The 10,000-nt window shown below is 34.0% G+C and overlaps 2 protein-coding genes across 16 annotated transcripts in view; one reads left to right on the forward strand and one right to left on the reverse strand.

Annotated features, from left to right (window-relative positions):
* LOC146760743 (uncharacterized) overlaps window positions 1-10,000 on the forward strand; it is a 136,825-nt gene that overhangs the window by 113,327 nt on the left and 13,498 nt on the right. The window lies entirely within an intron of this gene.
* CDIN1 (CDAN1 interacting nuclease 1) overlaps window positions 1-10,000 on the reverse strand; it is a 109,519-nt gene that overhangs the window by 70,051 nt on the left and 29,468 nt on the right. The window lies entirely within an intron of this gene.

A 10,000-nucleotide genomic window follows, 5' to 3' on the forward strand; every position in this document is an offset into this window, starting at 1 on the left:
TAGTCAGTACTGACATACCACATGCTAGATGAGTAAGCTCAGTTCACCCAAAAGCCAGTTTTAAAAAAAATTCATAAATTGATAAGACTTTAAAACATCTTACTACAGTTTATAAACTAATATGTTACTCAAACATAACAAACAAAAGGTACTGTAAATGCAAATCCTGTTAAGCATTCTGTTGCATTTGCACGTAGTATCTGGCATACTTTGTTAGACATCCTTGACATGACTTTCACTAAGATATAAAGATTTTCCATTAATAGGAATATATGTCTTGTTAGGCAAGGTTTTAATCTTTTGCTTATGCTTTACATCTTCTTTGGGAAGAAGCTACACACTAGCAAATAAAAGCAAAAACTTGAAAGGTGGTAAATTTTCATACAAATTATGTGCTTAGATAAGTTAGAAGGCATTAGGGAATTACAAAAAAATCCTGCTATTTTGTATTCACTATCATGCTTTTAATGATGAGTCAGTCAAGCAAACACTTAAGGGACTTCATTAAGTTTAGGAATGACCAATTGCAGTGCTTAAAGGAAAGTTGAACACCACTAAACTCTTGCAATTTTTGTATACATAATAATAAAGCAAATAAAGAAGAAGAAAGATTGTTTAAAGAACATTTGAAACCCAATAGTAGTAGCTAAGAAAACTAATTATTCATAAATGCAAATAATCCCAAAGCCCTATCAAAATTAGATTGAGAATGAGCAGAAACACATGTCCAGTTTATCTCGTAAGAAGTTAATGATGATGTAGCATAACCTGACACATAATAATCAGGTTGTTTAAATTTTTTGTAAGGATCTTAACAAAAGAGAATGAGGTTATAAGCAACTCAAATATGCCAAAACCTGGTTATGATGCTGCAGATGAAAATGAGTAAACTAGCACTTACTGAAAAGCTGCAAACTCTGCACAGCTGCAAGTTTTAGGTCAAGAGCATGACTGCCTTGCACATATATTTTTTCAGTGCTGTCCTCTTCATTAGTTGTAAGAAAGGCAAGCATAAAGCAAAATGCTAGATGAATGTATGTTTTAATATCATATAGAGAATAAGAATTTTCTAAATTAGGTGTCTGTCATGGTTTTATGCTCCCTCCACCCCACAAGTCATGGAACTGGGCCAAACTAGCCCGCAAACCCCTTGACAGTATGTTTTTTATTGTGCTTGTTCAATTACCACCCATCTGAAAAGAAATATTAAAAAAAACTGTAAATAAAGCAATCTCTCTTATTACATGGACGTAAATAATGTAGGAGTGGAGAGAAAGCTCAGAAAAGAGGAGAATTCAGAATCACCTGTGAAGGAGGGAAAAAGATGGAAGTGCTTCAGAAGAGCAGATGGAAATCTGATGATTCTCAAAACCAAGAATGGACCTAGGACAGGAAAGAAAGTCTGCATTCTAAAAGAAAAACTGAGGAACAGTTGTATCATTGAAGACTGAATTATTTATCTGAAATTATTTTTAAGAAGTTATTTCCATTATTTTAATTTTCCTTCTTTTTAGCATTACCAAAGGAAACAACAATTGCAAATAGACTGGTGCATAGGTAAGGGGAGTAGGTAAAGAAAAAAAAACAAAAAAAAAACAACTCTATGAGATGCCCAGTCCCAATTGCTATCATCTAAAGCATGGCATTTCCTTTTTAAATAAGTGCAGAATTTGGGAAAGTATTGAGAGACTGCCTTCAGAGATACAAGAGTGGAGGCAACGAGACAACACATTCCCAAATCTTAATGCCCAGTAATGTGCAGTGAAAAAAACAGGTCAGTTACCTGCTCATTTCATTAGTCTATAAATTTGCTCACAAACAAGTCTGAGCATTCCCTAGTGACTGACTGTAATCAAGATAAGGAAGACATGGACTTGGAAATATTGCCAAATTCCTCACCACTGATAGCTCCTACTATATAGACTCACCTAGAATAATCAGATTCAGTTCTGTCATCCTATCTAAAATATGTCCACTGGAAGCAGCAAGGGTTTGAAGATAGAAAAGAATCACTGGGGGGCTGAAATATTTTATTTTGAAAACACACACTAAAGAAGGCAAATCACACAATTAAGAAACCAGCTTACCATTTCCGCTGAGTGTCTGAACAGTAATGGATATTCCAGCATCTGAAGAAATTACTTACACTTAAACCTTTTTGTCTATGCAAAGATATATGTTTACAAAATTAGTAGTTAGAAAATACCAGAGCGAAAGACATTACTGGATCTTAAAAATGCAAGAATTTAGGATTATGGAATTCAAATTAAAAAGAAAAGCAAATGGAAGAAGTATTATTTTCAAAAAGAATGTTCATTTTAGAAGCGGTACAGAACAAAAGCCAATATTTGCTTTAAGAACTTGTTAGGATGACAAACAAGTGTTAATGCTTATCTGCTAGAGCCTCATGCAGAGAACAGTTGTACCTCCACATCCTAGTACATAAGAATACAGTTTGTCAACACACTAAGTACAACCTACTGCCAAGACCTGGATCATAGACAATGAAGCAATGTATAGCTGATTTTCTTTCTTTCTGAAGTTTGACAAGGCTTACAGTAATCGTTATTTTTCTGCCATCTTGTAGTATGATGGAGAGAAGCAACAGTAAATTGTAACTGCAGAGGCAGAGTTGGAAGAAATATATTCCCAGTGAAATTTTGCAAAACCTATTATGACTAGGGCTGCATTTGTTGCTCTAACAACTGTTACCCAAATAAAACAATTTAGTGATTAAGAAAAGATCATCAACTGAGCTGGTATGACAATTATCACATTAATGCTTAATGTGATGGTGCCAAAAAACATGAGACACATTATGTTGTAATTGCACGATGATTAAAACTACCATTTTACCAAAGATCTATGCCAAACTAAAAAAAAAACTGATCAGGTGTCAAACTAAAAAAGTCTACCTCATACGATACAAAAAGTTTCAACAAATCTGAGATTAAAAGGCTAGACATACACATACACAGCACATTGGAAAGAGTAATTTGAAAAGAACAAGTTCATCAAAATTCTGCAATACTCTCCTGACCTATCTTAATGGGATAACTGCAGAAGAAGAAAGGCTTAAAGCTGTACTTGTCTACAGAAGAACTATTTGAGTGAAATTCTTATCTACAGAGAAATGAAAAAAAAAAAAAAAAAAAAAAAAAAAAAGAGGAGATACTATTCTGAATAACCTGTCTGAGACAACGTACAATGAACACACAGACCTTACTGCCATTTGCTCCCCAAGAAAGGCATGTTTCTTTCACTTTGTCTTCTCTTGCAAGTACAGAACATTAATATATCTATATCTACAAAACAAAACAAAATCCACCAAAACCTTCGCTATATACACTTCTGCTTGGTAGAAAAGGGAAGAACAACACATGAGAGTTACACAGCCATACAGCTTATCAGACCATTGGAAGGTATTCAGAAATAGTAGGATAAATGAAGGACAAGCTTCTATACAGAATAGTTATAGTAAATCATGGGAGAAAAAAGGTAAAGGTCTTTTCTAAAATTACATTTATTTATTTATTTATTTATTTATTTATTTATTTATTTATTTTCCCCCATTATGCTAAATGGAGTTGAGCCAAAAAGAGTTTTTTGGGAGCAATATATATTAAACTTTTGATAAGTGTAGTATATCTGAATAATGCATCAAAGTGAACTAATATTTCCTTAAAAAGAGAAAATAATCAGTAGAAAGCCATGCACACAGTGTGGACTGGAAATGAGTTATTTAGATCACTGGGGAAAACTACTGAGGAATATTTTTAAATTTAATTAAGAAATGATATAGGTCATTTATTAGATATGTTTTTAATGTCTCCATTGTGAATTAAGGTCAAAATACAATTTCTTAATTCTCAAGCTATGACATAGGACTAACTTTATTGATCTTTCATATGATTTGTAGGGGCCCCAACCACTATTTTGACATTTTTATCATACAGTAATAAACTTCCTTTTAGGTAATTACAGTTACTACATATAATTTCTAATTTATACAGGACTTACACAATCACACCTAGATGATATTTCTTTTTTTTTTAGTCAAATGAATGTAATAAACTTTGGAAAATAACACTAATTATTTCAACACCATAACTTTAAAGATTACCAAAACAAATTCAGAAGTTAACTACACAAGAAAACTGTGCTGTTTGAAATCCTCTGTTGTAAAATCATTTTTGTAAGTAACAAGCAGCTACTTTAGGAAAATAAAAAGCAGAATAGGCAACATATTCAGTCAACAAGCGATTCAAAGTGTTTAAGTTGTTTCTCTGACTACTGCCACTAGCATCTGTCAGCAGCCTGGCTCTGTCTTCTTGATTATTTCTCCTCAGGTCCCAGCCAGGTTGCTGTTCAGTAGATTGAGCCCATCTCTTCTCCTAGCTGAAAACCCCAGTCCCATCAGACTCAGTCTCCTCACAGGGCAAATGCTCAAGCCTCTTAAACATCCTGGTGCCCCTCCAGAGATCTCGCTTATGTGGATCAATGGCTTTCTTGTACAGCTGCGGTTAACACAGGAGGGGACTAGAGTTCTGCTACTGAGCATAATCGTGGCTTTTTTCTGACAGTCACAACAGCATCAAATAATAGTACAGTACTGATCTCCCTAAAACCTTGAAGCATTGCCATGTGCCCCCAAAACCAGGATTGCCCTAAAGCCATGAAGCATGTTTTCCCCTCCTAGCTGAGGTTTCTAAATAAATTTCATCATGGTGTGGTCTACCTAATGTTTAGTTACTCATTTAAAAATCAGAATAGATTTTAGCTGGCAGCATTATACTTCTCTGACCTGCTTATTTTCTAGTGACTTTAAAATAGCAGGTTCCAGTCCTCTTAGTCAAAGAAGTGATTAAACTCTGGTACTTATTGCCTGAAGGCTCCATCATCTTCAAAGAAAGGAGAATAAAAATAAAGGGGGAGGAGGTATTTTAACTACATTGGAAAAAGAAAACAATCGCAGCCCTCAGCAAATTGTTTGCAGTTCTTTTTTGACTGCTCTTTCTTGCTTTCTTCAGTGCTTTACATTGGCTCCTGAAGACAGTTCATAGGAAATCAAATATTTGGATTTCCCTTGCAGATGATTATTATATTTTGTTAAATAATCAGCCTTTTAATTGAGATATCTAAGTAGTACCACCCAGGCACTGCATTCAGCATCCCTCTTAGCTTTTATCCTGTTTGCCCAAGCAGAGCTGTTCTAAAATACAGAAAAATTATGTCAAAAATTGCTTCTTCAGTTCCCTCATACAACTGATGCTATAGTTATTTTGGAGAAAACTGGTGGAAAGATGTTCTAGATGTTTGATGCTTGTATTTTAGCACTGTACTTTGCACACGTGAGGGAGAAAACTTGAAGAGTAGTTTAAATTAAATTATTTGCAGTGAAAGCTGTTTTTAGAGAAGACAGCATTCCCAGTTAAATTATGCCAAAGTAGCAATATTTACCCATATAGTAGTGCATCTGCTTTTGAAGGAATGAATCTCACACTAAGGGATGTTTGCTACATGTTAGTTTGTGGATGTTCATTTCTATAAACAACTTACTGCACTGGATTGCCATGATCTAAAATATGAGATGATACTGATCTGGTAGATCATCAATCCACAGTTTTTAACAAAGAGTATGTTCCTTGTCTACTCAGGACACTGGCTTCCTTTAATACACTCTCAAAAGAAGTTAGAATAGTACAAAGAAATGTAACTTTCAGGATTTGAAGGCAAATAGCTTTTCTCAGCAATACTGTCTCAAGAAAAAATTTCTCTAGCACAGATTTATCAGTGCACTATTGAAGTGGCATTTATCAGATGTTTATACAACAATAGGAAGACTGAGACTCATTCAGTGTTACAGAAAAGCTTCTGAATTTTCTCAGAAAAAGTGAACACCAGACTTATAGAAGCCAAAAAGAAAAATAGCCCATTCATTTTTCCCTATCTAGTTTATGGAAGAAGAAAGGAAAGGGTACATGTGGATTTGGAAGTGTCTAACTCTCATAAATCCATGCCTGACAAGTGAAAGATTGAATCCTTGTCTTTGCTTCGACACAAGCTCTCTGCAGGACGGTGGCCAAGTAATTTAACCTATTTATGGTTCAACTGTTTCATTTGTAAACTGGGAATAATATCTGGATCAAAACCTAAGCATGGCTAGTGAATAAGCCGGTATTTCAAGATCATCAAGATGATGTGTAGTGGTAAGAAGGTAGATTATGTCAACACCATTCACTTCAGCAGTGCAATGCTGCCCAGAATGATTGGAAATAAAAGCATTACCTCAAATATTTTCACTCATATAGCAAGAAAAGAAAGACCAGTAATTTACTAAATTACATCAGCATTCAAGTTGAAAGCATATAGTAAAACTAGTCAAAACAAAATTGTTTCATTGTACTGTAGCCTTAGTCTCTTGATCCTGTTCTGCTGTACTTTCTTCACCCAGGACTTCATGGTATGAAAATCATCTGCTTGCATGTATGCAGAACCACTCCCCATTCTCTCCAGAGGATGTTTTAATTCAGTTGCCCAACTCTCATTAGTAAGATAAGTTTGGTCTGAATACATTCATTTGAAACCTATTCTGTAACTTGTTCATGCCTACATCATCAGGCTATTATGTGACAAATTAAAAAGGCAGACTGTCAACAGGAAGAAAAATAATTCCCCATTCCTAAAATGAGAACAGATGAAATACTGACAGATCAAAAAATGGACCATACTTTGCTTTCTGGGGCAGAATCTGTTCCAGACATGCAAGCAAGGAAGTCTCATTTGTTTTTGTTTTGAGGACTATGAATTTATTAAATCATTTCTATCTTACTGGCTTTCCATTCTCATGAAGGTTTCTAAAGGAAGAAGTAATGAGAAACCTAAAATATACATATTTTTTTCCTCCCCTAACAGAGGATCTCTACTTCTGGGTGCATAGTTTAAACATCTCCTATATTTCTTGCCCTTTCTTTGTAAAAAAATACTCTGCCTTATCAGTATGAATCCAAAGATAGGGAGATGGAAAAATGGAAAAATTAAAAGTAAATTCAAATGCTTGTTTAGAAATACTATCATCATTCAGTATTAAAAATGACACTTCCTCAAGAATCGGTGTTTAACAATGAGTGTGTATGTGCAAAGGAACTGTAATTTATGCAATTTTATCTTCTTGCAACAGCGAAATCAACTGTCAACAGAATGCAAACTTAATGGACCACAGTCAGAAGTTACTAAGCAAAAAGCTCTTCAGAAAAAAAACTTTGTTTCCTTATTCTAATTACCTAGAATGAAATTTCATTAACAGGGAAAAGTACCAAAATGTACAGCAGCACCTACTGTACACCTGTAATTTTTACTAGAGAAGGCTACATATTCACTTTAAGTTTTCATGTATTCAGTAGACAAAAAACGAAGGTGCTGTCGTAACCAAGATTGTATTTAGCATTTTTACAGCCTAAAAGATTAGTGACTGGCCTTGTTTCTTGCCTAGTTTTGATAGGTGCATACTAAAGTGTCATACAGGTGCTATATTTGGCCTAAGTCCAGGCTACCAGCCTGAAACCAAATCCTCACTTCTATGGATTCTGCATTACAGTATTTTGATAATTAGTCAATGATAACAAATTTGTCAAAGGTAAAGCACATTCCTACAGTATATATATCAGGCATTAACCATTTTTAATTAGGAAAAACATGAAATAAGTCATTCAAATATGTATTTTAATGCTGGATATTTAAGCAATTTGATATTCCTGTGTAAGAGCTTGTTCAGAGCTGAAAATAACTGAAAATGTTACAAATGAAGCATTTTCTAACAGAGGTAAGGCAACTTTAAGATGAATTTTATCTATATTAAGTATTGTTGACAAACAAGGAGCTCACATTTACATAGTACTTGCTGACCAAATAGATTACTTTTAGGTATGCTGTAATAAAAATACTATATACTCTTGAAGTCAGAGTTTTAAATTACTTTTTATTACACATACTGTCTAAAATTTAATAACTGTAGTTTCACTGTGTAATTTGTAACGTTGCAGAGTGCTTGTTTTACAAGTTTTCTAATTCTTGTCTTCCATCTCACTGCTTTCAATTGGCAAGTACATTGTGGATGTATTTCAATCAATTCAATGAATAATAGCACTGCTCTGCTCTAATGCTCAACTTCGCTGAATGTTTGAGGTTGTGAGGGACATCTGAAGGTCATCTGATCCAGTTTCTGCTCCAGCAGGGAAACCCAGAGCACACTGCTCAGGCCCACGACCTGGCACCTCTGCAGAGAAAATCTGGGGGCCCCGGCTAGGCAGCAAGCTGAACGTGAACCAGCGCTATATTCTGCTAATGGAGAAGACCAACAGAAACCTGGGTTTTATTAACAGGAGAGTCAGTAGACTGAAGGAACTGATGATCCCCCCTTTATTTACCATTCCTCAAAACTTTCCTAGAAAACTGTTCTGTAATCTGGAATTTACTTTACAAATGGAATTTAATTTCTTACAAAGATTCTAAGATTGCAAATGCAGAAGTTACCTATTTCAAAGCCAACATCAATTTTACTTTTCTTTCTAGGATTACAGAGATAACTGCAATCTATGATGTTAGGTTTAGAAAGTTTAATTATGAACATACCCTCTTCCCTGGGCCCCACAATTTTGTTTGGAGTTAATCTTCCATACATTGATAGAATAATCTATTTAATAAGCTATTTAACAAGGTAAAAGGCAAAAGAATTATTATTATTATTGGTTGAATAATAGGCTTTGAACTTGGTAAAGTCAAAGCATAGATAGAACACATTCTTCAAATTCTTCAGCATCTAGTAGAAACGGAAGCCTGTCACAGACTGAAAACTGATACACATGGCTCCTCTACTAGTATCAAAAGAGTAAATAAATAAATAAAAATAAATGAAATACAACAAAAGCACAAAAGACCCACAGAAACAAAAACTAAAAGGATACATTTTATTCCTATCCAGAAACCACGTACCCTTCTTTAAAAATGTGCTTCATCAGCACAGTGGACTGGTGATTACTGCTACAAAATTGTTTTTAATGCACTTAAAAAGAACACAAAGTACTTTAGAAGTCAATTCCAAGAATTGTTATGAATTGACACCAAAAATCAGTAGAGAATTCAATAGTTTTTTTGATTGCAACAGCATTAATACCACATAAATAGGGAATCTCATGAGACAACACAGTACTTTCCACCCTAAGACCATAGCACCCAGTGAAGAAAAAAAGTTTTAAATCAAGAAGCTTGTTTTCTGGAATGGAAGAAAGCTAGCATGCTAGGTGTACAATCTTCCACTGTATTTGAACAGCTTGGAGAGAATTTAAGTCCATGCTCCATAATTCTCTTTAAAAAATTACTAAAGGCATTATCTTAGTTATAGTTGCTCTATGAGTTCTACAACAGCAAGCTTTCCCATCATTAGATCAATGTGTTTTAAAATAAAGATTTATCCTCTGCTTTCAACATCTTTTTTTTTTTTTTTTTTTAACCTAACTTGAAAGAAGGAATGTAAACATTCCTGCTCAGATAATTCTACTCCCATTTTCTTTTGCTCACAGATCTTTTTATCTAGTTTCTCATTCTATGGCAACAAAAAGTACTATAATTTTTTTTTTTTCCTTATGAAGATGCACACAATACAAAAAAATTGGACCTGATGCAACATAATTCTTAAAAATAAACAAAATACCCTGTCTTTATTCTCTGAACAGACTACTGAAAAATGTAGGTTTCTTCTTTTAAAATAATATTTGTTACACTAGAGATCTTTTAATCCTTTGCACCATTTTCTAAGGTTTGAAATCTATACACAGGAGAATAAAAGACACCACCAAACAAATAATTTACAGTACACTATTTTAGTAAATACGTATTTTAGAAAAATGTGGTATTACTGGAGCAATAACTGATTACTTCTGTTCTCCCAATCTTTTTCATCCATATATTTTTCATAGAAATGAAATGAGTTAAAACCATGAAT

The sequence above is a fragment of the Coturnix japonica genome, chromosome 5, assembly GCF_054131305.1.
Source record: "Coturnix japonica strain WE chromosome 5, WE-NBRP24, whole genome shotgun sequence".
Lineage (NCBI taxonomy): Eukaryota > Metazoa > Chordata > Aves > Galliformes > Phasianidae > Coturnix > Coturnix japonica.